The sequence below is a fragment of the Palaemon carinicauda genome, chromosome 41 (assembly GCF_036898095.1).
Source record: "Palaemon carinicauda isolate YSFRI2023 chromosome 41, ASM3689809v2, whole genome shotgun sequence".
Classification (NCBI taxonomy): domain Eukaryota; kingdom Metazoa; phylum Arthropoda; class Malacostraca; order Decapoda; family Palaemonidae; genus Palaemon; species Palaemon carinicauda.
Genome location: NC_090765.1, coordinates 34,770,410 through 34,796,762, shown reverse-complemented (window position 1 = coordinate 34,796,762; position 26,353 = coordinate 34,770,410). Strand labels below are relative to the sequence as shown.

Here is a 26,353-nt window from a genome sequence, read left to right as displayed (position 1 = left end):
AGGTAGGTGATTGGCCAAGAAAAAGTTACTAGACAGTGAACAATCTCTGATTGGAGTTTACAAATAGCTACCAGTGAAAAGTAAGGACAGAAACACTACCTCTAGGAAATTGTATGAACTGTGCGCAGCAGCAGCTTCCCATGACGGGTGCAAATCAAAGCAAAACTTAGTCAAATATAGAACGGTAATAGTAAACGGGATTTAAAGTAGCTGCATTTGAAGAGATCTATTCCATTACACTTTCCAATTTCCCAAATAATATTGTGCTATGTTATAACAAAACCTAAAAAAATAAAGCAACTGTATGCAAAATTTACCCTTGAAACATATAAGTCAGTACTAAAGAACAGTTCATAACACGTATAACAAATTTTAAAAGCAATGTGCATTTTTCCTAGCTATCCAAACCTAGGTCCTTTAAAATAGGGAGATGTCTTTAGAAGAGCTGGCATGGCCATTGAATTCGTTAACAAGGTCATTAACGACAGGTGGTGCCCGTGGCCTAGCAGCCCTGCCCACCGGCACTATGAGAGGTGGTTGAGGTAGGAAGTTTAACTCTAAAAGATTTCTAAAATTTGTTAATTGTTCCTACACATATACAAACCGTTCATTCCTGGTGGGTCCAAAGTCCCCTACAACTAGAACCAAAGTTGTTTATTCTTCATCTTCTATGGAAGTGCCAGTCTACCTGGCCCCGTACAGGAACAAATAAGATTACTGTACTCCATCAACCCCCTATCTGTCCATTATGAGGACGAATAGACTGATAAGGAGGAATTGCTTTCATATAGAAGAGAGCAGACCAGAATGATATACTGTACGTGGCTTGAAGGTACACTCGGGCACACTATTCTATCTTATTTCTCTTCCTCTTGTTTTGTTAAAGTTTTTATAGTTTACATAGGAGATATTTATTTTAATGTTGTACTCTTCTTAAAATATCTTATTTTTCCTTTTTTCCTTTCCTCACTGGGCTATTTTCCCTGTTGGAGCACCAGGGCTTATAGCATTCTGCTTTTCCAACTAGGGTTGTAGCTTAGCAAGTAATAATATCATATACATTCAGCCATTCTCTCCCTCGTGAGAAAGGATGGGGCATATACTTCTTTAGATTCAAAGAGGAGATCAGAAGTACAGCTTACCAGCATCAAATCATATCCAGCAAGGAGTAAAGCTATAACTGCTTCATCCCCAAGTGAGGGGGAAGCAAAATCGAAGATGAGCCTGTCATTCTACCTTTCATCCCAGACTCACATCTACATGTTACTATGCACAAGACGCTTCCTGCCCTGTGTGGGAATTGGACTGGCTACATAACTACTTGAGCCACCAACACAGGACCAAGATAAAATATTTCAAAGGATTTGCAGGTATACTGTACTACTATAGGAAAGAAGCTGTAAAGGTTGTTTGGTGTATCAAAACTCCAGGCTTCAATACCTGGCAGACTGCAACATGCTTCTTGAAGGTCAGGGTGGGGCTTATACCCATAACTTCAAGAGCCCTGGTCTTGCCTGGTACCTTGACCCTCTCAGTTATCGAAGCATATGCCCTACGGATTATCTCACAAAGCCAGAAAGACAGAGTTCATTGACAACTCTTTCTTGGTTCTGCCAGTGCTAAGAAAGAGGTACTGATATTAGGCCTGTGGTATCGGGTCCTCATCAGATAGCACTACTGAGCCATCATAGGACACAAAAGCTCTCGATCGTCATCAGTCACTTCATGTAGAGAAGAGATGGAGCTCTCAAACCTGGGGTTATGCACTACCAGATTCTGGGTTTCACCACAAACTATAGCACAAATTCAAGAGACTTCCTTCCGACCGGCAGAGAGGGTGATTAAAAGATAGACTGTGCAACTGCCTACTCTCTTTGCCAATGCTAAAGCTAGGCAAAAGGACAGTCTTGAGGATCAGATCTTTTTCTGACAACCTTCTCAAAAACTCAAATGGAGTAAGCGTATAAACCTTAAGAACCATAATCATGTCCCACTCCAGGGCCGAGGTCCCAGGGTGAGCAAGACCTAAAGAATGCCCTTTTAAGCCTTCTTTAGGTTACTTGTTATCACCAGTCTACAAGAAAGAACTTCCAGTACGTGTGTTACTGCAGCGATCACCTCACACTTTACCTGTACTAACATGAAAAGCTCTACGATATAGACCCAAGTATTTCCTACTCCTAAAGCATACTCGCAAGGTCTAAGTCAGGGGCATATACGCAAAAGCTTCAGCAAAACAGCAAACTCAAAAAGAAGAGCCAACGACACCGATATCAACAATCAAACTAAAGGTATAAGAAAAAGAATCAACAGCTTTTAGATAGGAGGCAACAATTTGTCTTTACTCATTGTGGCTGAAGACATCAACCTATTTTAAAGGACAAAAGGTTTCTATACGAGTAGGAACAAATGTTGGTCTATATACTACTCAGTATAAGATACTGTATAACATACACACTGTATTTATATAGTTTAAATATTTAACACTATGGTACGAAATAGAAGTAACATTCCTGTGATGACTTTTGTTTTGCTTTTTAATTTTGTTTTCTTTCTCCACAACTGGTATAAAATTTCTACCTTGTCTATAATGTATTTCTATCAGTGAATAAAAGAAATCCTAATACTGTATTCTCTTCATCTTTTATATAAGATTGTTGTAGCTCAATAGATTAAATTTTTTATTCTATCTTATTTTGCTCTGAAATAAAATACTGATGCAAATGTATTGTCATAATTCTTTTATTCTTTTAATTTCTTTCACCTAATTCCTGTATGGTATATTTCTAAGCACGCTTTACTTTCCAAGTCTTCTTTTCATTTATCAGTATCCCACTATCTGCTTTTATTTCTCCCATAGTTATTCTTCTCATTTACCGTATATCCAGGGTTAATTCTCACAATTACTTTCCTGGTCGCTTCCACCATATCCCTTCTTTTCCTTGTATGTTTTCATTACCTCTTTTTTTCCAATTTGAGATTGAAAAATGGGGAGAATGTGGAAGTTAGTTTACAAAGAGAGAGATTGAAAAGTTGAAAATTCAATTAATTAGGAGCAACAGTTCCAGAGGAAAAACGTGTGTGGAGTACTATGCAACAGGAAAATAGGGATTAAGTTGAAAGGTAAAGTACACGACAGTTGTGAGACCGGCAATGATGTATGGAGCGGAGACGTGGGCAATAAAAAAGACAGAAGAGAAGAAGCTGGATATGACAGAGATGAGAATGTTGAGACGGATGTGTGGGGTGACAAGAAGAGATAAGATACGGAATGAGGTAATTAGGGGTACCACAGGAGTTAGATAACTATCAGATAAGATCCAAGAAAGTAGACTGAGGTGGTATAGTCATGTCATGAGAAGAGATGAACGGTATATTGGGAGGAGAGTGATGGAAATGGAGGTACAGGGAAGGAGAGGGAGACCAAAGCGAAGGTGGATGGACTGTATCAAGGATGACCTTCGATCAAAAGGATCAACTGGTGATGAAGTGTGGGACAGAGGTAGATGGAAAATGCTGACCAGAAACATCGACCCCACATAAAGGTGGGGAATGATGCAGACAAAGAAGAAAGAAGTACTGTTAATCTACAGAAGCTTCCTCTGTTTCACCCTTATTTTCATGTAGCCTATGTCTCTATCTCTCCCCTTGACATAGTATTAACTCTATTTTTATTGGCACCTAACATCCTACTATATAGAGCCTTCTCTATCTTCGGTAGTTTCATTTCAATTTTGCCATGTTTATATTTGATCTACTGTATACAGATTTGATGGTAACGCAATGCCTTTTTAAAACATTCTTCCTACTAGTACTATAATACAAATTTTCTTTATGACATATATATATATATATATATATATATATATATATATATATATATATATATATATATATATATATATATATATACAGTATATATAAGCTATGTGTGTGTGTTATTGTTGCCAGTTTTGTGTTTTTTCTATAATTTCCCTATTCTGAGCTTTGAATATGTTACGGTGAATACTGTATATGATACTTTAAATTTTAGCCAAATACATGAACCATATATTTTTCCTACTTGCTATCTTGTGTTTCATGCATTTCTGACAATGATTATTGGGACAAACCACCCGTTTATGAGTTTTAGGACCTCCTTATAAAAAGACAATTATGGGGGACACCAGTGGGAAACCAGGTTTTTATTGAGTGGGAAATGCAAAGACGAGTGACTTGCTGCAATAATAATGGCCAGAAATGCAAAATAAAAACAAGATAACCAATTGGATAAATATATAATTCACGTAAGTGGATGAAAATAAAAATATCACAATTCTCTATGATTCACTTCACATCCTTCTAATGGATTTCGCTCGGCCGTGGCTAGCTTCACTCGCAAATAAACATATCACTGTTCCTATATTCTGGCAAGTGGTATATGGGTGTGCTGTGCACACCAGCCCCATGGGTCACTATTTTGGGGCTACTATTTTACTTTTACATGAGCAACAATAGCTATAGGCCTACACTGAATGGAGAGCATTTTCATCATAATCAATTGCTGACATAGATTAAATTACGATAAATTTAAAAAAAGATTGTACTTCCCTCATGGAGATGTCTTTATGTGATAGGGGTCAAGCTGAAACAGAAGGAGGGTGAAAAAAAAAACCTGTTGTAGAAAAACATCCGGAAACTCGTGCATAAATATTTGGAAGTTTGTAATTAGTTAAAAAAAAAAAACAAGTAATGATTACATAAAAAAAAAGCTTGCAAAAGAAGACGCAATGCCAATAACTCACCATCAGTCTCAAAAATGTAAACAAAATATGGAGTTAAAGTGAGAAATACTTCCCATTTCAATCGACCGATACGTAATTTATTATGCCCCATCCCCCGTTAACCATACACAGAAAAGTGACAAACTAACAGGCAGCACTCGTCCATTTCTTATAGCGAATTCAAGTTTTGCTAGTAATTATTTCTAACCCATATTTTTTCCCATTTCTCCTACAAGATGGTTGCATTTTACATTCTCCAAATCTTCTGCTTTCAACAAGGCATCATCTGCAGATAATATTGTGCTTTACTGTTATATTTTAATGTAGTGCATAATCTTATAGTAGACATAGCAGCAAATTCACTCACACATACATACATGTGTGTGTATATATATATATATATCTATCTATATATATATATATATATATATATATATATATATATATATATATATATATATATATATATATATATATATATATATATATATATATAAAGAGTGGAATGACACATCTGAGGCCTCTGTCCTGCAGGGGACTAACAATAGCTATATATATATATATATATATATATATATATATATATATATATATATATATATATATATATATATATATATATATATAAAATTATTCGTGTATTTATTTGACACCTACACAGACCTATACATCATAAGCATTATTGACTGTAAGTTGGATGGCCTAGACCTAGGTCTAGCTTAAGCCAACAAGCCGGTGTATGAGTAAATTCTAAATTCCACTGCTGACACTTGAAATCACTCGACCTGCTATAAGTTGAACTGAAGCATTAAAATCTATTGTAAATTACAATTCTATCACTTACGATACATTATTTGATTATGTGCATGAGAAAAACATTATTTAAACCATTTATCCCTAAAGAGATTATATAGGCATGAGGGGCCACCTGACGTCGCAATAGCCTAGGCTACGTTTGTAACGGAACGCTAAATGTTAAAATCCTCGTTTTTCAATAAATAAACTACAGAGAAAATTTGTCTACTTACCCCTTTTGCTCCCACTGGAACTGGTGTTAATTACATAAATTGAAAAAAGTATCCTTGAGTTATATTTAGCGGAAACTACAACAGAATACAGAGAACACACCGAGTAACGTCGTACCTCAAACACATCACAACTCTCACTGCAGACGATTGTTGTTTTGGCTTGAGTTGTTTCACGCTTCATGTTGAGAAACGTATGCAATATGAATTGGCAGCCGCCATGTTTAAAAGAGAAAAGAAACCCACTACTATATAATTTGATTAATTTTCGAGTAGGGAATACTTGCTTTGGTGGATTACAATTTTAAAATATTTTAATGGTATTTTGTTCATGGAAATATCTAAAAAATATGTTTTCATAATCAAATAATTGTAATTTCGTATAAAAGCGTCTACCTAAAAAATTACAAAGAAAAGTAACCAATAACAGTATTCGTACTATTCCATATTTTCACTCAAATCTCTGCTTATTCAAGAAATTTTATTATTTTACAATTCCAAAAATTTTTCGTAAACAAATGCTATTTTTTATACTCTATCAGCAAATCATTGCAACCATTAATCTAACGGGTAGGCCTACAGTGTACCAAAAGGCAAGAAATCAAAATTAGCAAAAGTCACTTGCTTTTGCATGCATACTATAGCATTATTCTCACACGCATCACTTTACAATGTCATCAGTTATCAGATTTATTTTCTGTGGTTTTCATTCTTTTCTTTAATCCTCAACAAAAAAACTATCTTTTTCGTTGACCCCTTCTCTTCCTAGCAATGATAGTTCAAAATCATGCAAAACCCCTTCTAAATAAAGTTAACATCTTATCTTTCCCAACTCTTGTTTGTTTACAACTCTTACCCATATAAGTCCTCCCTCCCCTGTTACGTCCTGCATATTTTGTTCTCTTAGCCCCTGCCCTTATTCTGAACGTTGGTCTTCCCCTTCATGTTTTCCTATCCGTCCCATTGCCCTCCCTAAACTAATGGGTTGTGGGCCTAGAGCCCTAAATGTACCTTCAATTATTTCTTTCAAAATGACCTTTCACTTATCAAGGCATTTAATAGTTTGGTTCCCAATCAACCATACGATTCAAACCAAGCCTTTTTCACTTATTTCTCCCATCTTTACCACATACCCATACCATCTCAATTTTCTTATGCCTATGATTTTTATCAGCCAAAGCATTTTTAATCTATTAATTTGTTAGCCTGTTAGATTGCAAAATCCTCTAAATTGAGACCAACTTTCTAAATTTACTCCAGTGCATGTTACTCCTTTCTCAACATATCCCTACTACTCCCCAATTAGTAATTGTAAATCCAAGAGACAGAACCCTACCAAGGTGGTAATCTATATAAATGTTTGCATTGGGGAGAATGGGTGGGTGAAAGTGGGACTATAAATGTAGTTAAAAGGAAAGTTTGATATGAAGGAAATAAGAGTAGCAATAAGGAGGATAAATAAAAATGAAAAGGGGTTGAAAAATGTTATTTTGATTGTAAAATAAATTTTTGAATATACTTACCCGGTGAATATATAGCTGCAACTCTGTTGCTCGACAGACAACTCTACGGAAAAACTCGCCAGCGATCGCTACACAGGTTGCGGGTGTGCCCAACAGCGCCATCTGTCGACCAGATACCCAGCTCTCATGTAAACAAAGACTCAATTTTCTTCTCGTCCCACTGCGTCTCTATTGGGGAGGAAGGGAGGGTCATTTAATTTATATTCACCGGGTAAGTATATTCAAAAATTTATTTTACAATCAAAATAACATTTTTCAATATTTAACTTAGCCGGTGAATATATAGCTGATTCACACCCAGGATGGTGGGTAGAGACCAGTAATATATGTTTACACTTTTATGAGCTAAGAGTTTTTTATTTCATTTTAGAAGTTATCAAAATAACAAAAACAAAATAAATAGGTACCTGGTAAGGAAGTCGACTTGAACAATTACTCTGCCTTTTAAGTACGTCTTCCTTACGGAGCCTCGCGATCCTCTTAGGATTCTGATCGACCCCTAGGATCTGAAGTATCAAGGGTTGCAACCCATACAACAGGACCTCATCAAACCCCTAATCTAGGCGCTCTCAAGAAATGACTTTGACCACCCACCAAATCAACCAGGATGCGAAAGGCTTCTTAGCCTTCCGGACAACCCAAAAAACAACAATAAAAACATTTCAAGAGAAAGATTAAAAGGGTATGGAATTAGGGAATTGTAGTGGTTGAGCCCTCACCCACTACTGCACTCGCTGCTACGAATGGTCCCAGTGTGTAGCAGTCCTCGTAAAGAGACTGGACATCCTTTAGATAAAAAGACGCAAACACTGACTTGCTTCTCCAATAGGTTGCGTCCATTATACTTCGCAGAGATCTATTTTGCTTAAAGGCCACGGAAGTTGCGACAGCTCTAACTTCTTGTGTCCTCACCTTAAGCAATGCTTGGTCTTCCTCACTCAGATGTGAATGAGCTTCTCGTATTAACAGTCTGATAAAGTAGGATAAAGCATTCTTTGACATAGGCAAAGATGGTTTCTTAACTGAACACCATAAAGCTTCAGATTGGCCTCGTAAAGGTTTAGTTCGTTTAAATAGAACTTAAGAGCTCTCACAGGGCATAAGACTCTTTCTAGTTCATTGACTACAATCTTCGATAGGCTGGGAATATCGAACGATTTAGGCCAAGGTCGAGAAGGCAGCTCATTTTTGGCTAGAAAACCAAGTTGTAGCGAACATGTAGCTTTTTCTGACGAAAATCCGATGTTCTTGCTGAAGGCATGAATCTCACTGACTCTTTTAGCTGTGGCTAAGCATACCAGGAAAAGTGTCTTTAAAGTGAGATCTTTCAGGGAGGCTGATTGTAGCGGCTCAAACCTGTCTGACATGAGGAATCTTAGTACCACGTCTAAATTCCAACCAGGTGTAACCAAACGACGCTCCTTGGTGGTCTCAAAAGACTTAAGGAGGTCCTGAAGATCTTTATTGTTGGAAAGATCTAAGCCTCTATGCCGGAAGACCGATGCCAACATGCTTCTGTAGCCCTTGATAGTGGGAGCTGAAAGGGATCGTCCTTTTCTCAGGTATAAGAGAAAAACAGCTATTTGAGCTACAGAGGTACTGGTCGAGGATACAGAAACTGACTTGCACCAGTCTCGGAAGACTTCCCACTTCGATTGGTAGACTCTAATGGAAGACGCTCTCCTTGCTCTAGCAATCGCACTGGCTGCTTCCTTCGATAAACCTCTAGCTCTCGAGAGTCTTTCGATAGTCTGAAGGCAGTCAGACGAAGAGCGTGGAGGCTTTGGAGTACCTTCTTTACGTGTGGCTGACGTAGAAGGTCTACCCTTAGAGGAAGACTACTGGGAACGTCTACTAACCATCGAAGTATCTCGGTGAACCCTTCTCTCGCGGGCCAGAGGGAAGCAACTAACGTCAACCTTGTCCCTTCGTGAGAGGCGAACTTCTGCAGTACCTTGTTGACAATCTTGAACGGTGGGAATGCGTAGAGATCCAGATGTGACCAATCTAGGAGGAAAGCATCTATATGTATTGCTGCTGGGTCCGGGACTGGAGAGCAATAGATTGGAAGCCTCTTGGTCAGCGAGGTTGCAAAGAGATCTATGGATGGTTTACCCTAAGTGGCCCAAAGTCTCTTGCACACATCCTTGTGGAGGGTCCATTCGGTTGGAATTACTTGCTCTTTCCGACTGAGACAATCTGCTATGACGTTCAAGTCGCCTTGGATGAACCTCGTTACTAGGGAGATGTCTTGACCTTTTGACCAGATGAGCAGGTCCCTTGCGATCTCGTACAACGTCAGTGAGTGGGTACCTCCTTGTTTGGAGAAGTACGCCAAGGCCGTGGTGTTGTCCGAGTTAACTTCCACCACTTTGCCTCGAAGGAGAGACTTGAAGCTTTTCAAGGCCAGATGTACTGCCAACAGCTCCTTGCAGTTGATATGCATGCTCCTCTGACTCGAGTTCCACAGTCCTGAGCATTCCCGACCGTCTAGTGTCGCGCCCCAGCCCACGTCCGATGCGTCCGAGAAGAGAACGTGGTTGGGAGTCTGAACAGCCAGGGGAAGACCCTCTCTTAGGTTGATATTGTCCTTCCACCAAGTCAGACAAGACTTTATCTTTTCGGAAACCGGGATCGAGACCGCTTGTAGCGTCTTGTCCTTTTTCCAGTGAAAAGCTAGATGGTATGAAGAGGACGGAGATGTAGTCTTCCTAGTGACACAAATTGTTCCACGGATGACAGCGTCCCTACCAAACTCATCCACAGCCTGACTGAGCAGCGTTGCTTCTTCAGCATCTTCTGGATGGATAGCAGGGCTTGATCTATTCTGGGGGCTGATCGTCTTGTTGTTCAGCAACGTCCTCATCAGAGGGTTCCTCATCCGAAAACTGATGAGGAAACGGCAACGGAGTGGGCAACGTCTGGCTCGCTGAGTCCGGTCGCACTGGTGCATGCGTGACGGAGCCGGACACAACATCATGGAACTGCTGCACAGTCTGTGAACTGTCAACAACCATGGGTGCGCGAGGAAGCACAGCGTCAACCCGAGACTGTCTAGACCGTCTGGGTTGTGCAGTCAACACCCTACCGGGTTGCTGAGGTTGACGCACTGCGTCAAAACAAGTCACCTCTGCTGGTTGTTGAACGTCCTGAACGTCAACAACCACCTCCGAGCGTCGCTTAACGACAACGTGCGGCTGGCAACCCACACTGGGTCGCATCGGTGGAGGAACCACCTCAACTGGCAGACGCGAGTAGGTTACCTCAGCGTCAACAGGGCGCACAACCGACCGGTTGGAAGGTTGTTGGCCAGAAGGTTCGGTAGCAAGGGAGAGACCTACCGTGGTGGCAATGCTTTACAAGCAGAGTCCACACTCACTGGTGCATTAATAGCGGACCAGAACGCAACGTCATGTAACTGCTTGACAGTCTGTGAACTGTCAACAACTGAACTGTCAACCACAACAGGTGCGTGAGGATGCACAGCGTCCACTCGAGACTGCTTTGACTGCCTAGACTGAGCAGTCAAAACAACTCTAGAATGCGGAGGTTGACGCACAGCGTCAAAACAAGTCAACTCCGATTGTTAGTGAACGTCTTGAACGTCAACAGGAGCATCAGCAAGTGGCCTAACGTCCAAATGCGGCTGAAAAACCACACGAGACCGCATCGAGTGTGGTTCTAAACAACCTGACTGACGTGACTTAGCTACGCCAACGTCAACAGTAAGCACAAATGAACGTTAGGTTGGCTGAAAGCCAGGATATCGATGAGATAAACTGCTAGACTCAACGGACTAATCGGCAGAATAGTCTTCCATAAGGGAGGCAAGCATATACTGCATGTCTTGCCATACAACCCATTAAGGATCAACGGAAATGGTTGTGGTAAGAGACGAGGGAAACGTCTGTGACCGCAACACTTTGCCAACAAAAAAGACTCTCGGAGTCTGTGTTATGCTTTTGTTAGGCGGCGAGCAGTTATCCGATGACTGCATAGGGTCAGAGCTGTCCTAATGGCTGTAACCAGGACGCTGGACCTGTCCTGAAAGGACTGACTTTCGCTTAAGGGCTTCGAAACCTTGTGACAGGTTTCTTATGCGAAAAGCCTTCGGATGACGAGGAGAAACAACGTCTCTCTCGTCTTATGGTAGGGGAGATCTTGGTAAGATACACCCGATACCATAGAGGGAAAACGTCTGTTCGTTGATCAAGGCCTCTCGAACCCATAAGTCGTTTGACATTACTTCTCCCCTGGGCTTGGGAGCATGCAAGAGGTCCCGGACTAGGTGAACGACAGGCACGAACAGACGAACCCTCGGACGCAACACTGTAACACTTTGCGCATATCACTTTATCACTTCGATTTTCTGTTTTGCACTTATTTCACTGAAATCGAAACTTTTACTGATTTCTACCTGAAACACGCAATTCTACCCTTCATTAAAAGGTAGTAATTGCGAAATCAGTCGTATAATGCAAGCTCATTAATACCAGCAAAAAACAGAAAACATATTTTAAGATAAATAAATCAGTGGCTGGGAAAGAGACTAAACACTACTTCATATAAACTACATTTTCAATCTCTCACCGCACATAGCCTGGGGACGAGAATAAAAAACTAAAAACGTTTTATCCTTCCTCCCCGTACAGAGACTAGGGACGAGAGTAACTCGAGAACAACGTTACCCGCTTGAACGGAACGTTTTTTCTCCTCTCTCTCCCTCCGTCTCTATCTCTCTCTCTCTTTCTCTCTTGATTTCGCACCTAAGAGAAGAGCCCAATTATATTTCGTCAAAAAAACATGTTATTTGACTAAAGGAAAAAACTGAAAGGTTTTTCAAATAAAAAGTTCCTTTAAAATAGAATTTAAATCATTTAAGCTAAGAAAGAATGAACAAAACGTCAGAATCGATTTACTCTTACTGCAAAGTGAAACCGTGATACACTCTATCTCCATAGTAACGATAGAGCGCATGTTGAACGTCCCGAACGTCAACAACTGCGTAGCATAAACTAAACGTTAGTTCATCTTTGAAAACAGTGCGAAGACTATCAAAGAAATTCTTTCATAAAATATTACATTTAAAAAGTTTTAAATCCTTAGCTCTTTAAAAGGTAATTACGATATAAAGGGCTCAACGTTGATTAACTTCGGTTTCCAAGTTAGGACCGCCTACTCTCAGGAAAGGTCGCATATAAACAAAACATTAAAATTTATTTTTATATGTTTATAATAAATGGAAAGTTAATCGAAGAGGCCTAATAAAGGCGGAGAGATATAAAATATAGAGGAAAATCTATAAATAATTTATAACGTGATAAGATAATTACTAAAAGCCTAAACACACTTCCGTCTAAGGGAAGGGTCGGCCATTTAAAAGTGAAAGAAAGTCCATACTCTCTTTGTCACCATAATTAAATCTATCCAAAACGAGTTCAAGATTTAAGATGAAGATAAAACACCTGCATTGTGAAAGCTCAAACTAGAATATAGTACTTCACCAATTAGATGTGAAAAACTGCAGTTTAGCAACAGCGAGTAAAGTACGTCTTGTCGACACCTCGACAGAGAGAAAATTGAGTCTTTGTTTACATGAGAGCTGGGTATCTGGTCGACAGATGGCGCTGTTGGGCACACCCGCAACCTGTGTAGCGATCGCTGGCGAGTTTTTCCGTATAGTTGTCTGTCGAGCAACAGAGTTGCAGCTGTATATTCACCGGCTAAGTTAAATATTGAAAACAGTGAATTGGAAGAAACATGAAAATTTATAAATGAGGTCCCACAACACCCAGTAGGCCTATATGTATAAGATGGCATGGAGAAGAAATAAAATCAGTAAATGGAGAAAAAAAAAAAAAAACATTGTATGAAGTGAAGTTAGAGGATAGATAAGAATATCAAGAGTATGATTAACCGAGTGAAAACACTGCGGTTGCACTTTGAAGTAAACGTTAAGTGGTTAAACAGCAAGAAAGAATAAAAGGGATTTTGACGTAGGAAAAATCTATTTTTGGGTGAGATAGCCATGTCGTCCTGGTGGAAATTCCTTCTGGCAACTTCTACAGTATAATATTTCTGCGATTGATATTACAAGAGAATTACCGTCAGGTATCACGAAGTTCCAACCCCCAGAAATGACTATCCAAAGATATCGTGTATAATCAGAGACGTATCCTAAGATAACCATAGATATCTGCACTCCAAACAGACCTTACCCAGTCTAATCCAACATGGGGAAGGATAAGTAAGGACCAGCTACACCTATCACCTTTGAGTGCCGCTATATGTTCCTGCTTCTCATTCCACATCGCAGCTGAGCTACTGTGAAATGAATAAAAGAGGTAGAATAGAAGACTTAAAATTGTATAGCTGAGGTCCAAAGGTATACTGCATAGTGAGGTGCATTTATGGTATTACCATTACACAACCTCACAAAGAGGGGAAGATGTTTATGTACAAGTTTCTACAATGATCCTTTAGCAAAAGCTAGTGATTTTCTAGGTGTGTAATGCTATAAACTGTATTGGCTGGAAGTTTTGAATCAAAGGAAAACCAATATCAAACCCCTTGAGAATTTAGTTTTCTACATTATAAAAAAGAAACGTCCCACCTTACCTCAGTAAAACGTCTTGTCTGCTATAAACTGGTAAATATGTTATTTTCATTAGTAAAATAAATTTTTGAATATACTTACCCAATAATCATGTAGCTGTCAACTCTGTTGCCGACAGAAATATACGGTAGGGATACGCCAGCGATCGCTATACAGGTGGGGGTGAACACCACAGCGCCATCTGTGGTCAGGTACTCTAGTACTTCTTGTCAACACCACCTCAATTTTTTCCTCGGTCCACTGGTTCTCTATGGGGAGGAAGGGTGGGTCAATTAAATCATGATTATCGGGTAAGTATATTCAAAAATTTATTCTACTAATGAAAATAACATTTTTCAATATTAATCTTACCCGATAATCATGTAGCTGATTCACACCCAGGGTGGTGGGTGGAGACCAGCATACATGTTAACACAGAAGCTAAGTATCCCGTATTTTATTTTATTAGTTATTCAAAAATAACATAAAATAAATAAGTACCTGGTAAGGAAGACGACTTGAACCATTACTCTGCCTTTATTAAGTACGTCTTTCTTACTGAGCGTAGCGGTCCTCTTAGGATGCTGAACGACTCTTAGGTGCTGAAGTATAAAGGGCTGCAACCCATACTAAAGGACCTCATCACAACCTTTAACCTCGGCGCTTCTCAAGAAAGAATTGACCACCCGCCAAATCAACAAGGATGTGGAAGGCTTCTTAGCCAACCGTACAACCCATAAAAAGTATTCAAGAGAAAGGTTAAAAAGGTTATGGGATTATGGGAATGTAGTGGCTGAGCCCCCGCCTACTACTGCATTCGTTGCTACGAATGGTCCCAGGGTGTAGCAGTTCTCGTAAAGAGACTGGACATCTTTGAGATAGAATGATGCGAACACTGACTTGCTTCTCCAATAGGTTGCATCCATAACACTCTGCAGAGAACGGTTCTGTTTGAGGGCCACTGAAGTAGCCACAGCTCTCACTTCATGTGTCCTTACCTTCAGCAAAGCAAGGTCTTCTTCCTTCAGATGAGAATGTGCTTCCCTAATCAGGAGCCTGAATAGGTAAGAAACTGAGTTCTTAGACTTTGGAAGAGAAGGCTTCTTGATAGCCCACCATAAGGCTTCTGATTGTCCTCGTAAAGGTTATGACCTTTTTAGATAGTACCTAAGAGCTCTAACTGGGCAAAGTACTCTCTCCAGTTCGTCCCCCACCAAGTTGGACAGGCTTGGGATCTCGAACGACTTAGGCCAAGGACGTGAAGGAAGCTCGTTTTAGCAAAAAACCGAGCTGCAAGGAACATGTAGCCGTTTCAGATGTGAAAACTATGTTCCTGCTGAAGGCGTGGATCTCACTTACTCTTTTAGCTGTTGTCAAGCACACGAGGAAAAGAGTTTTTAATGTGAGGTCCTTAAAAGAGGCTGATTGGAGAGGTTCAAATCTTGATGACATAAGGAACCTTAGGACCACGTCTAGATTCCAGCCTGGAGTGGACAACCGACGTTCCTTTGAGGTCTTAAAAGACCTAAGGAGGTCCTGTAGATCTTTGTTGGTGGAAAGATCCAAGCCTCTGTGGCGGAAGACCGCTGCCAACATACTTCTGTAACCCTTAATCGTAGGAGCTGAAAGGGATCTTACGTTCCTTAGATGTAACAGGAAGTCAGCAATCTGGGTTACAGTGGTACTGGATGAGGAAACTGCATTGGCTTTGTACCAGCTTCGGAAGACTTCCCCTTTAGACTGATAGACTCTGAGAGTGGATGTCCTCCTTGCTCTGGCAATCGCTCTGGCTGCCTCCTTCGAAAAGCCCCTAGCTCTTGAGTCTTTCGAAAGTCTGAAGGCAGTCAGACGAAGAGCGTGGAGGTTTGGATGTACCTTCTTTACGTGAGGTAGACGTAGAAGGTCCACTCCTAGAGGAAGAGTCCTGGGAATGTCGACCAGCCATTGCAGTACCTCTATGAACCATTCTCTCGCGGGCCAGAGCGGAGCCAACCAACGTCAGCCGTGTCCCTTTGCGAGAGGCGAACTTCTGAAGTACCCTGTTGACAATCTTGAACGGCGGGAATGCATACAGGTCGAGATGGGACCAATCCAGCAGAAAAGCATCCACGTGAACTGCTGCTGGGTCTGGAATCGGAGAACAATACAACGGGAGCCTCTAGGTTATCGAGGTAGCGAACAGATCTATGGTTGGCTGACCCCACAGGGCCCAAAGTCTGCTGCAAACATTCTTGTGAAGGGTCCACTCTGTGGGGATGACCTGACCCTTCCGGCTAAGGCGATCTGCCATGACATTCATATCGCCCTGAATGAACCTCGTTACCAGCGTGAGCTTACGATCTTTTAACCAGATGAGGAGGTCCCTTGCGATCTAGAACAACTTCCACGAATGAGTCCCTCCCTGCTTGGAGATGTAAGCCAAGGCTGTGGTGTTGTCAGAGTCCACCTCCACCACCTTGTTAAGCTGGAGGGACTTGAAGTTTATCAAGGTCAGATGAACCGCCAACAGCTCCTTGCAATAGATGTGAAGTGTCCTTAGCTCCTGATTCCATGTTCCCGAGCATTCCTGTCCGTCCAAAGTCGCACCCCAGCCCGTGTCTGATGCGTCAGAGAAGAGACGGCGGTCGGGTTTCTGAACAGCCAAAGGTAGACTTCCTTGAGAAGAAAGCTGTTCTTTCACCACGTGAGAGTAGACCTCCTCTCTTCGGAAACAGGAACTGAGATCGTCTCTAGCGTCATGTCCTTTATCCAGTGAGCCGCTAGATGATACTGAAGGGGGGGAGGTGGGGTCTCCCTAACTCGATGAACAGTGCCAGCGATGAAAGTGTCCCTGTTAGACTCATCCACTACCTGACTGAGCATCGGTTCCTTCTCAGCATGCTCTGGATGCAATCTAGGGCTTAGTATATCTTTGGGGTCGACGGAAAAGCCCGAAAAGCTCGACTCTGAAGATCCATACCCAGGTAGACAATGGTCTGGGATGGGACGAGCTGGGACTCCTCAAAATTGACCAGGAGGCCCAGTTCCTTGGTCAGATCCATAGTCCATCTGAGAATCTCCAGACAGCGACGACTTGTGGGAGCTCTTAAAAGCTAGTCGTCTGACGGAGCCGGACACAAGATCATGGTACTGCTGCACAGTCTGTGAACTGTCAACCATGGGGAAGCGAGGAAGTACAGTGACAACCCGAAGCTGTCTAGACTGTCTGGGTCGTACAGACAACTCCTTATCGGGTTGCTGAGGTTGCCGCACTGCGTCACAACAAGACACTTCTGCTGGTTGTTGAACGTCTTCCCAGTGACACACTGACTCCGTAAACAAAAAATCCTCTAACAAGGACTAAGCTTGGACTGCATGTCTTGCAACACAGCTCAAGGTCTATGGGAGCAGGTGTGGTAACAGACGGGGTTAGCGACTGAAGTGGAACCATTACCCTCCCTGGAAGCATGCTATGCTTAAACAAAAGTCCATAGGAGGCTAAGCAGCTAAAGGCTCCTCTCCAAATGACAGAGTCCTCAAGGGAAAATCAGAAGGAGGGGGAATAGCACTTTCTCATCTACAGGAACCATATCCGAGAAAAGCTAAGTTCTCTCAGTGAGGGTTTCACTGGTGCAAAAGCAGCAGACTAGAAGGCAACGTTATGAAACTGCTTGACAGTCTAGTGAGTTGGCAACAACCAAAGATGTGTGACTGAGAAGCATGCGGTAAGGTATGCAGAGCATGCTGTATGTAGAGCATGCTGTAAGGTAAGCAGAGCATGTTGCATGGCGTGCGGCTTATGCTGCATGGGATGAGGCTCATGCTGCATGGGATGAGGCTCATGCTGCATGGTATGAGACTCATGCTGCATGGGATGAGGCTCAAGCTGCAAGGGATGAGGCTTATGCCGCATGCGTTGAGGAGGATGCCGCATAGTATGAGGCTCCTGCCTCATGGGTTGAGGCGGTTGCCGCATAGCATGAGGCTTTTGCCTCATGGTTTGAGGAGGATGCCGCATAGCATGAGGCTCCTCATAAGCATGAGGCTGCCTGATGGGTAGAGGAGGATTTTTTAAAGAAATCTGAATCTGACACTAATCTAGCTGTCCGAGGATTTACCTGGTGAGACATCAGTCTCTTTACCAGCGAGTTTTACCAGATTTCCCCGGGCCACCACGTGACACAATTGGTAGTAATTCATTCAAATTACCCCTAATGAGTCAATATGGATAAATATCAACACAACATCGTGTTCAAATAGAAATAAATTTCTACCTCATACTTGGGATCGAACGCTAGCCCCTTCTAATGAAAGGCCAGGTCGAAACCAACCATGCCACGAGAGCCCATTCAAGAGTTGAGGTTCTTGCCTCAAGAGTGGAGGTGGCTGCCGCATGAGTTGAGGTTGCTGCCTCAAGGATGGTGGAGGTTGCCGCAACGCAAGAGGTTGCTGCATAGCGCTGGTATCTGGCAACTCCCAATGCGGCAGCTCACGCGTGGAGGTAGGTTGAGGAACCTCAACATCATACGTCTGGCAGGGTGGACTGCGCAGAGGTGGAGTTGAGGTTGCTGCCTTGAGGATGGTGGAGGTTGTCGCACCGCAAGAGGTAGCTGCCTCGAGGATGGAGGAGGTAGTCGCAACGCAAGAGGCTCCTACCTCAAGGGTAGAGGAGGTTGCTGCAAAGCATAAGGCTCCTGCCTCAAGTGTTGAGGAGGTTGCCGCGTGGCAAGAGGCTCCTGCCTCAAGGAAAGGGGAGGTTGCTGCACAGAGCTGGTATCTGGCAACTCCCAACGCGGCAGCTCACGCATGGAGGTAGCTTGAGGAACCTCAACATCATACGTCTGGCAGGCTGGACTGCGTAGAGGTGGAGGAGCGCTCGCAGGAGGAGGTGTGTTAACCTTCTCTGCCTGAAACTCCTGCATCAACACCGCAAGCTGAGACTGCATTGTCAGCAGCATAGACCACTAGAGTTTAAGAAAGACAACAACAAACGGAGCTACTGTCCGTTGAAACTGAGGGTCTAAAACAGCTGGTGCGGCAACAGACGGAGTTACTGTCTGTTGCGATACCACCTTGCCTCTCTGGGAGGTGTGCAGTTGTCGTACTGCAGCAAGTCCGAACTGACCCAGTGCTAATGGCACCACCTAGGAGTTGGACTTGCGCGGAAGGGACCGACTTGCACTTAAAAGCTGCAAGATTTGGTCCATGGTTTCTGCGAGAAACCTCTTCCGCAGACGAGGAATAAATGGGCTCTCTCGTCTTTGTGTGGGTGGGGTGATCACGTCGGCTACGTGAGTTGGTTACACCCGAAACCACGGAGGGAAACGTCTGTTCGTCGATCAAGGCCTGATGAACCCATAAGTCCTTCGACATTACTTCTCCCCTGGGCTTGGGAGCTTGTAAGAGGTCCCAGACTAGGCGAACAACTGGCACGAACAGACGAACCCTCGAACGCAACACTGTAACACTATGCGCTTATCACTTTATCACTTTTGATTTTCTGTTTGCACTTATTTCACTGAACTCAAAACTTTAAGTGGTTTGTACCTGAAACACGCAATTCTATCCTTCATTAAAAGTTAGTAATTGCGAAAACAGTATTACAATGTAACAGAAAAACATAATGAAAGATAAATAATTCAGTGGCTGGAAAAGAGATTAAACACTAGATCAAATAAACTACGTTTAAAATCTCTCACCGCATAAAGTCTGAGAACAAGAATAAAACTCTAGAAACGTTTACCTTCTTCCCCTAAAGAGACTAGGGAGAAGAGCAAAAACGATAACAACGTTACCCGCTTGAACGAAACGTTTACCCTCCTCTCTCTCCCTCTGTCTCTATCTCTCTCTCTCTCTCTCTCTCTTGACTTAGCACCTGAGAGAAGAGCCCAATTATATATATCGTTAAAACATATTATTGTTAAAGGAAAAAAACTGAAAGGTTTCCCAAATAAAAAGTTCCTTTATTAGAATAGAACCATTTAAGCTAAGAAAGAATGAACAAAACGCTAGAATCGGTTTACTCTTACTGCAACGTGACACCGTGATAGACTCTCTCTCTATCGTAACGATAGAGCGCAAGTTGAACGTTCTGAACGTCAACAACTGCAGAGACAAAACAAAACGTTAGTTCAACTTTGAAAACAGTACAAGACTATCAAAGAAATTCTTTCAAAAACATTAAAATGGCATAATATGTTAACAGGTAAAAACGAAATGACGGGCTCAAAGTTAATTAACTTCGGTTCCAAGAAAAGACCGCCTACTATTAGGAAAGGTCGAATATAAACAAATATAAAAATTAATTTTAATAAGTTTATAATAAAAGGAAGTTAATCAAAGAGGCCTATAAAAGGCGGAGAGATATAAAATAAATCTATAACTTTGTTAAGCAAAATTAAGAGAGTCTATACTCTCTTCGACACCAACACTTCCGTCTAAGGGAAGGGTCGGCCATTTAAAAGTGAAAGAGAGTTCATACTCTCTTCGTACCAAAATTAAATAAAAAATTAAATCAAATTAATTCCAAAAACTTGCTAAGCTAATGATATAGCTTCCTGAATAGCGAAGGCTAAACTCTAGAGAAAATACATCACCAAATCGTGAGCAATAACTCCAGAATCAACAGCGTATCCATGTAGGTCTAGCCGGAGGCACGACAGAGGAAAAATTGAGGTGGTGTTGACAAGAAGTACTAGAGTACCTGACCACAGATGGCGCTGTGGTGTTCACCCCCACCTGTATAGCGATCGCTGGCGTATCCCTACCGTAGATTTCTGTCGGCAACAGAGTTGACAGCTACATGATTATCGGGTAAGATTAATATTGAAAATTATGAATTTATTACAAGGTTTCCATGGGACTTTCCTTTGACTGGACCATACCATCAACGCTCTGTTTCACTGAATCAACTTAAAAGATTACCATACAAGACTGCAGTGGCAAAAAGTATTCTTGTTTCTTTAAAATTTAATGGACTATGTAATTCAGAGCTGCAGAGAATCTTTAATAAACTGTAGTTATGAAAGATAGAATAAATCCAAAGAATAACTACTTTATCAAAAAAATATTTAAGATATTCGACAAAAGTGATCAAAATCTCTTCATATGAGCTTTATACATCTTGATAATTAAATCTAACACAAGGCTATCATGATTTATTTATTGGGAAGCCTCTCAAGTTCATCAGTTAATCAGAAAATTAAATTTCATGGCTAGTTTTGTAATTATTCAGAAGTCATCCCATAAAAATTTTGTCTTCTTTTGGAAGACATCTATATACAAAATAGTCTCTTACAATACTAAAATCTTGAAAATTAACTTTATCAGTCTTAGGACAAGATCATTCTTTAAAGTAAGGCCCCATCTACAAGGGTGAGCATTGCTCTAAAAACTGCTAGCAAAGCGTTGTTCAAGTTTCTCACAATATTTTTTGAAGTATCGATGTTTTACTTGTAGCTTATCAAGGTTGGACAGGAGTTATGGTATGCAGGTGCTACCAGACCCACAAACTCATATTGCGTGGCAGTACCCATGACCTGTCACTTCCCATGTCCCACTATCAACCTTAAAAAATGTCCAAGGAACATTGACCTTGAGAATTTGAGTTAACTGTGTACTTGATAGAATTATATCGACACCAAATATGTCCATGGGAGGTATGAAAAGAGTTGTACTGTACAAAGACTGTGACTCACGTTCTGTAGTAATTAGACAAATTACTGAGCAACTCCACCACATTGGCCTGTAGTTGATCTTCAGCTGAAATATTCTGCCTCATGGTTGGATCTTGTTTCCTAATATATGTTTCTGCTCACGAAGGTTTATAAAATGTGTTAGGGTCCATTCTCATGTAGTTAACAAAATTTGCTTCTGGTCCATGAGTCAGTATCCATAATATTGTCACATGATTCCTAGGCACTCTTCTTTGAAGCCCCTCTTTACACCACATCTTCCTCTACCTTGCAGATTTATATTGGCGCACAGAAATTATAATAAGCAAAGTAATTTTCTTCTTGCGTCTCCTATGATCCTTGTTATGTATAACACTCAATCTAATTTCAACTTTCAACAAAGGCCAGACTTTGACTACCCCACCAAATTAGCCTTTGCCATGCTTAGCCCTCAACGAGACAAAGTTTACAGAGCAAAGCTCACGTGTAGTAAGGACGTAACATACAGATAATTCAGAACTTGTGACGTCACAGAAATTCACACAAGGCAGAAAGTATGTCCGAGCCTGCCCAACAGCCTCACTATTTGCTCTTCAAAAATGAAAGACAAACTTTGACAACCTATCTTTCATGACTTAAAAAGGTAGCCCATGAAGTTTCATTTTCTACTTTCAATCCATGGTAAATACACGACTACATCCTACTATACAGTGTTTACCCACAATCTTTCAAAAAAAAAAAAGTATCCCACATTGTCAAGTTTGCTTCTATACACACGAGCGCGACACCACATTGCTCCCCATCTTTACCTATATTGTGTGGTTTTTTCTTTTTGCCTTTTTCACCAAGATTTAAAATTGGGTTCAAGCCCTATGATGCCAGCTAAATATTCTGCACCTTCTAAGGATTTTGGCATTGAACCCAAGCATCTGAGGAAGATGCTTACCATGGTGGAGATGAAACTCTGTGACATGCCAAAGGAAGGGAGAAGCAATGCAGATGTAAGCCGCCACTATTAGCATCAATGAATTAACCGTTCGCTACATCAATAAGGACTGAAAGGAAAAAATAACAACAGCAAATGTCACTTTAAACAAGAAAAGAAAAGGGTGGTAACTTCCTATAATAAGGCCACCGTATGAATGGAGTTTTCGTATCTTTAATGGTGAGTGTTCCAATTAAAATTTTGCATTTAAGTATACTGTATAGTAATCCTCAACTATCGTGAGTGTTCCGTTCCAGGCACACCCATGATAGCTGAAAAACCGCGAAGTAGATACAACACAGAAATCTACGACAATGAAATTTTTTCACTATTTTTTCTTATTTTTTTCAAATTTTTTATTCTCTTTATAAATCTAAGCTTTTATAAACCCTCTAATACTCTTATAAACCTGTTATACACTTTTAAAACACCTTTTAAGCTACAAGTAACTTAACTGTAGACAGATCCTTACATACTGTATACGTAAATGAAAAAATTAAAATTGGAACACTCATTAACATATGTACTGCTCTGCCAGACCACACCACTGACCAAACTATATGTCAATTTACTAGGGTCAAAAAGTACAGTTTTAATTAAAATAAACAGGATTTTGACAACACTAATGTTTCACTCAAATGTATTAAGAAAAAAAAAAAAACAGTTAATATGTCTTTTACACTGTTTATGTTTAAGAGCGTGCTAGAAATAGGAATGAATGGCGATCGATTGTGATGCAGTTCCGGTAGGCCCTGCTGCTTCCTCCAGTGCCTTGGATGACCGCGGAGGTAGCAGCAGTAAGTGATTCAGCGTTATGAAGCTTCATCTGTGGTGGATAACGTGGGAGGGTGGGATGTGGCACCCTAGCAGTACCAGCCGAACTCGGTTGAGTCCCTTGACAGGATGGGAGGAACGTAGAGGAGAGGTCCCCTTTTTGGTTTCATTTGCTTGATGTCAGCTAACCCCCCAAAATTGGGGGAGGTGCCTTGGTATATGTATGTATGTATGTTTAAAATGATCAAGACTACTGTCTACACTTTCCAAATCAGCTGATTAAAGCAAATAACCAATTTTTTTTTTCTCTTGCAAAGAGGCAATTATTATATCAATTTAAGGCAAACTACCAAATTGTTTTTTTTCTTGCCAAGAGGCAATTATTACTTGAACTATCCTTTAAATTCTACCATATAAAAGTATGTACTTTTTAGTAGAAATACATTTCTCATATTTTATTTACAGTCAATTTTAATGGCATATCAAAGTTTATGGGTGTTTCATCCCTGATGTCAATGCATGATAATTTCATAGACTTTAGCTTTGTGGAGCTAGATTATAAAGCGTAGGAAATCATTGTCTTTTTCTTCCAGTGCTTTAGCTAGTTTTGTGCAATTTGGTTTATTATTATCATTATCATTATTATTATTATTATTATCATTTGCTAAGCTACAACCCTAATTGGAAAAGCAGGATGCTATAAGCCTAGGGACCCCAACAGGGAAAATAGCCCAGTAAGAAAAGGAAAGAAGGAAAAAGTAAATATTTCAAGAACAGCAACACCACTAAAATAAATACTTCCTATATAAACTATAAAAACTAACAAAACAAAAGGAAGCAGAATTATTTAGAATAGTGTGCTCGAGTGTACCCTCAAGCAAAGAGAACTCTAACCCAAACCAGTGGAAGACCATGGTACAGAGGCTATGGCACTACCCAAGACTAGAGAACAATGGTTTTATTTTGGAGTGTCCTTCTCCTAGAGGAGATGCTTACCATATCTAAAGAGTCTCTTATACCCTTACCAAGAGGAAAATAGCCACTGAACAATTACAGTGCAGTAGTTGACCCCTTGGGTGAAGAAGAATTGTTTGGTAATCTCAAGTGTTGTCAGGTGTATGAGGACAGAAGAAAATCTGTAAAGAATAGGCCAGACTATTTGGTGTATGTGTAGGCAAAAGGAAACTGCACTATAACCAGAGAAAAGGATCCAATGGAGTACTGTCAGGCTAGTCAAAGGACCCCATAATTCTCGAGCGGTAGTATCTCAACGGGTGGCTGGTGCCCTGGAAAATATGAAAAATGTATGCAGCACAGCAATGCAATGATATATCAGTCATATTCTCCTTGAAATCATTTGTAACAACTACGGTAATCGTTTACTATCATACAAAAGTTGAAATGCAAGCAAAATGGCTGCTGTTATCACAATTGGTTGCTCATAACAAAGAAGTGATTTTTTGTTCAGTTGTTTATATCCGTGCAAATTACTAATGATACTTTTACCATCCTCTTGCTTTTTCAACTTATTGAACTTTAATTTGAGCTAAAAAGGGAGAAAAAGGGGTTATTTCACTTATAATTAGTTCTCAAAAAAGGAACTTGTATGATACATGAGATACATGATAAAAAAAATTTTCTAGATGAAAATTTGATGCTCGCTAATATGTGAGATTGCAAGTGTTCCACGAGTATATACGGTATAACTGTACAGTAATTAAATTTGTTAACTTTAGGCTCCAAAATTACTAATTATGAAACATGAAGTTTATCTGCCCTTAGAAACCCGCAACATAAAGAGAAATCCGTCATATAGATTTACATATACAGTATTATATCTATAAATCTGTGATGTACTGAGGGACAGATAGGTCAACCACGATATGGTGAAGGAATACTGTATTTAAGGATGGCTTCAGTAAAAGTAAGTTTTAGCTTAAAAGAGTGTTTAAGCGTGTATAACAGGTTTATAAGTGTTGGGAGGGACTCTAAAAGCATAAATCTATAAGATAATAAAAAAATATGAAAAATTTTTAATGTAAAAATATACAGTATCGTGCATAGCTACATCTACTTCTCGTTTTTCAGCTAATGGGGGGGGGGGGTTTCTGGGACTAATACCTGCAATAGCCAAGGGAATACTGTATAATGGGACATAATACCTGTAATAGCCGAGGGATTACTGTATAAGGGGACATAATACCTGCAATAGCTGAGGGATTACAGTATACGAGGAGATAATACCTGCAATAGCCGAGGGATTACTGTATAAGGGGACATAATACCTGTAATAGCCGAGGGATTACTATATAAGGGGACATAATACCTGCAATAGCTGAGGGATTACTGTATAAGGAGATAATACCTGCAATAGCCGAGGGACTACTGTATAAGAGGAGATAATACCTGCAATAGCTGAGGGATTACTGTATAAGAGGAGATAATACCTGTAATAGCTGAGGGATTACTGTATACCTGCAATAGCTGAGGTATTACTATATAAGAGGAGATAATACCTGCAATAGCCGAGGGATTACTGTATAAGAGGAGATAATACCTGCAATAGCCGAGGGATTACTGTATAAGAGGAGATAATACCTGTAATAGCTGAGGGATTACTGTATACATGCAATAGCTGAGGTATTACTATATAAGAGGAGATAATACCTGCAATAGCCGAGGGATTACTGTATAAGAGGAGATAATACCTGCAATAGCCGAGGGATTACTGTATAAGAGGAGATAATACCTGCAATAGCTGAGGGATTACAGTATAAGAGGAGATAATACCTGCAATAGCCAAGGGATTACTGTATAAGGGGACATAATACCTGCAATAGCCGAGGGATTACTATTTAAGGGGACATAATACCTGCAATAGCTGAGGGATTACTGTATAAGAGGAGATAATACCTGCAATAGCCGAGGGACTACTGTATAAGAGGAGATAATGCCTGCAATAGCTGAGGGATTACTGTATAAGAGGAGATAATACCTGTAATAGCTGAGGGATTGCTGTATACCTGCAATAGCTGA

At 40.7% G+C, this 26,353-nt stretch overlaps 2 protein-coding genes across 2 annotated transcripts in view; both read right to left on the bottom strand.

Annotated features, from left to right (window-relative positions):
* The window catches only part of Lrrk (Leucine-rich repeat kinase), a 638,733-nt gene extending 632,804 nt beyond the window's left edge, over window positions 1-5,929 (bottom strand). Inside the window, exon 1 of the mRNA XM_068364492.1 lies at window positions 5,792-5,929. The gene's annotated coding sequence lies outside the window, so the exon portion shown is untranslated. The remainder of the gene's footprint in view (window positions 1-5,791) is intronic.
* LOC137632522 (spindle assembly abnormal protein 6 homolog) overlaps window positions 1-26,353 on the bottom strand; it is a 136,595-nt gene that overhangs the window by 353 nt on the left and 109,889 nt on the right. The gene's annotated exons all lie outside the window — the stretch shown is intronic.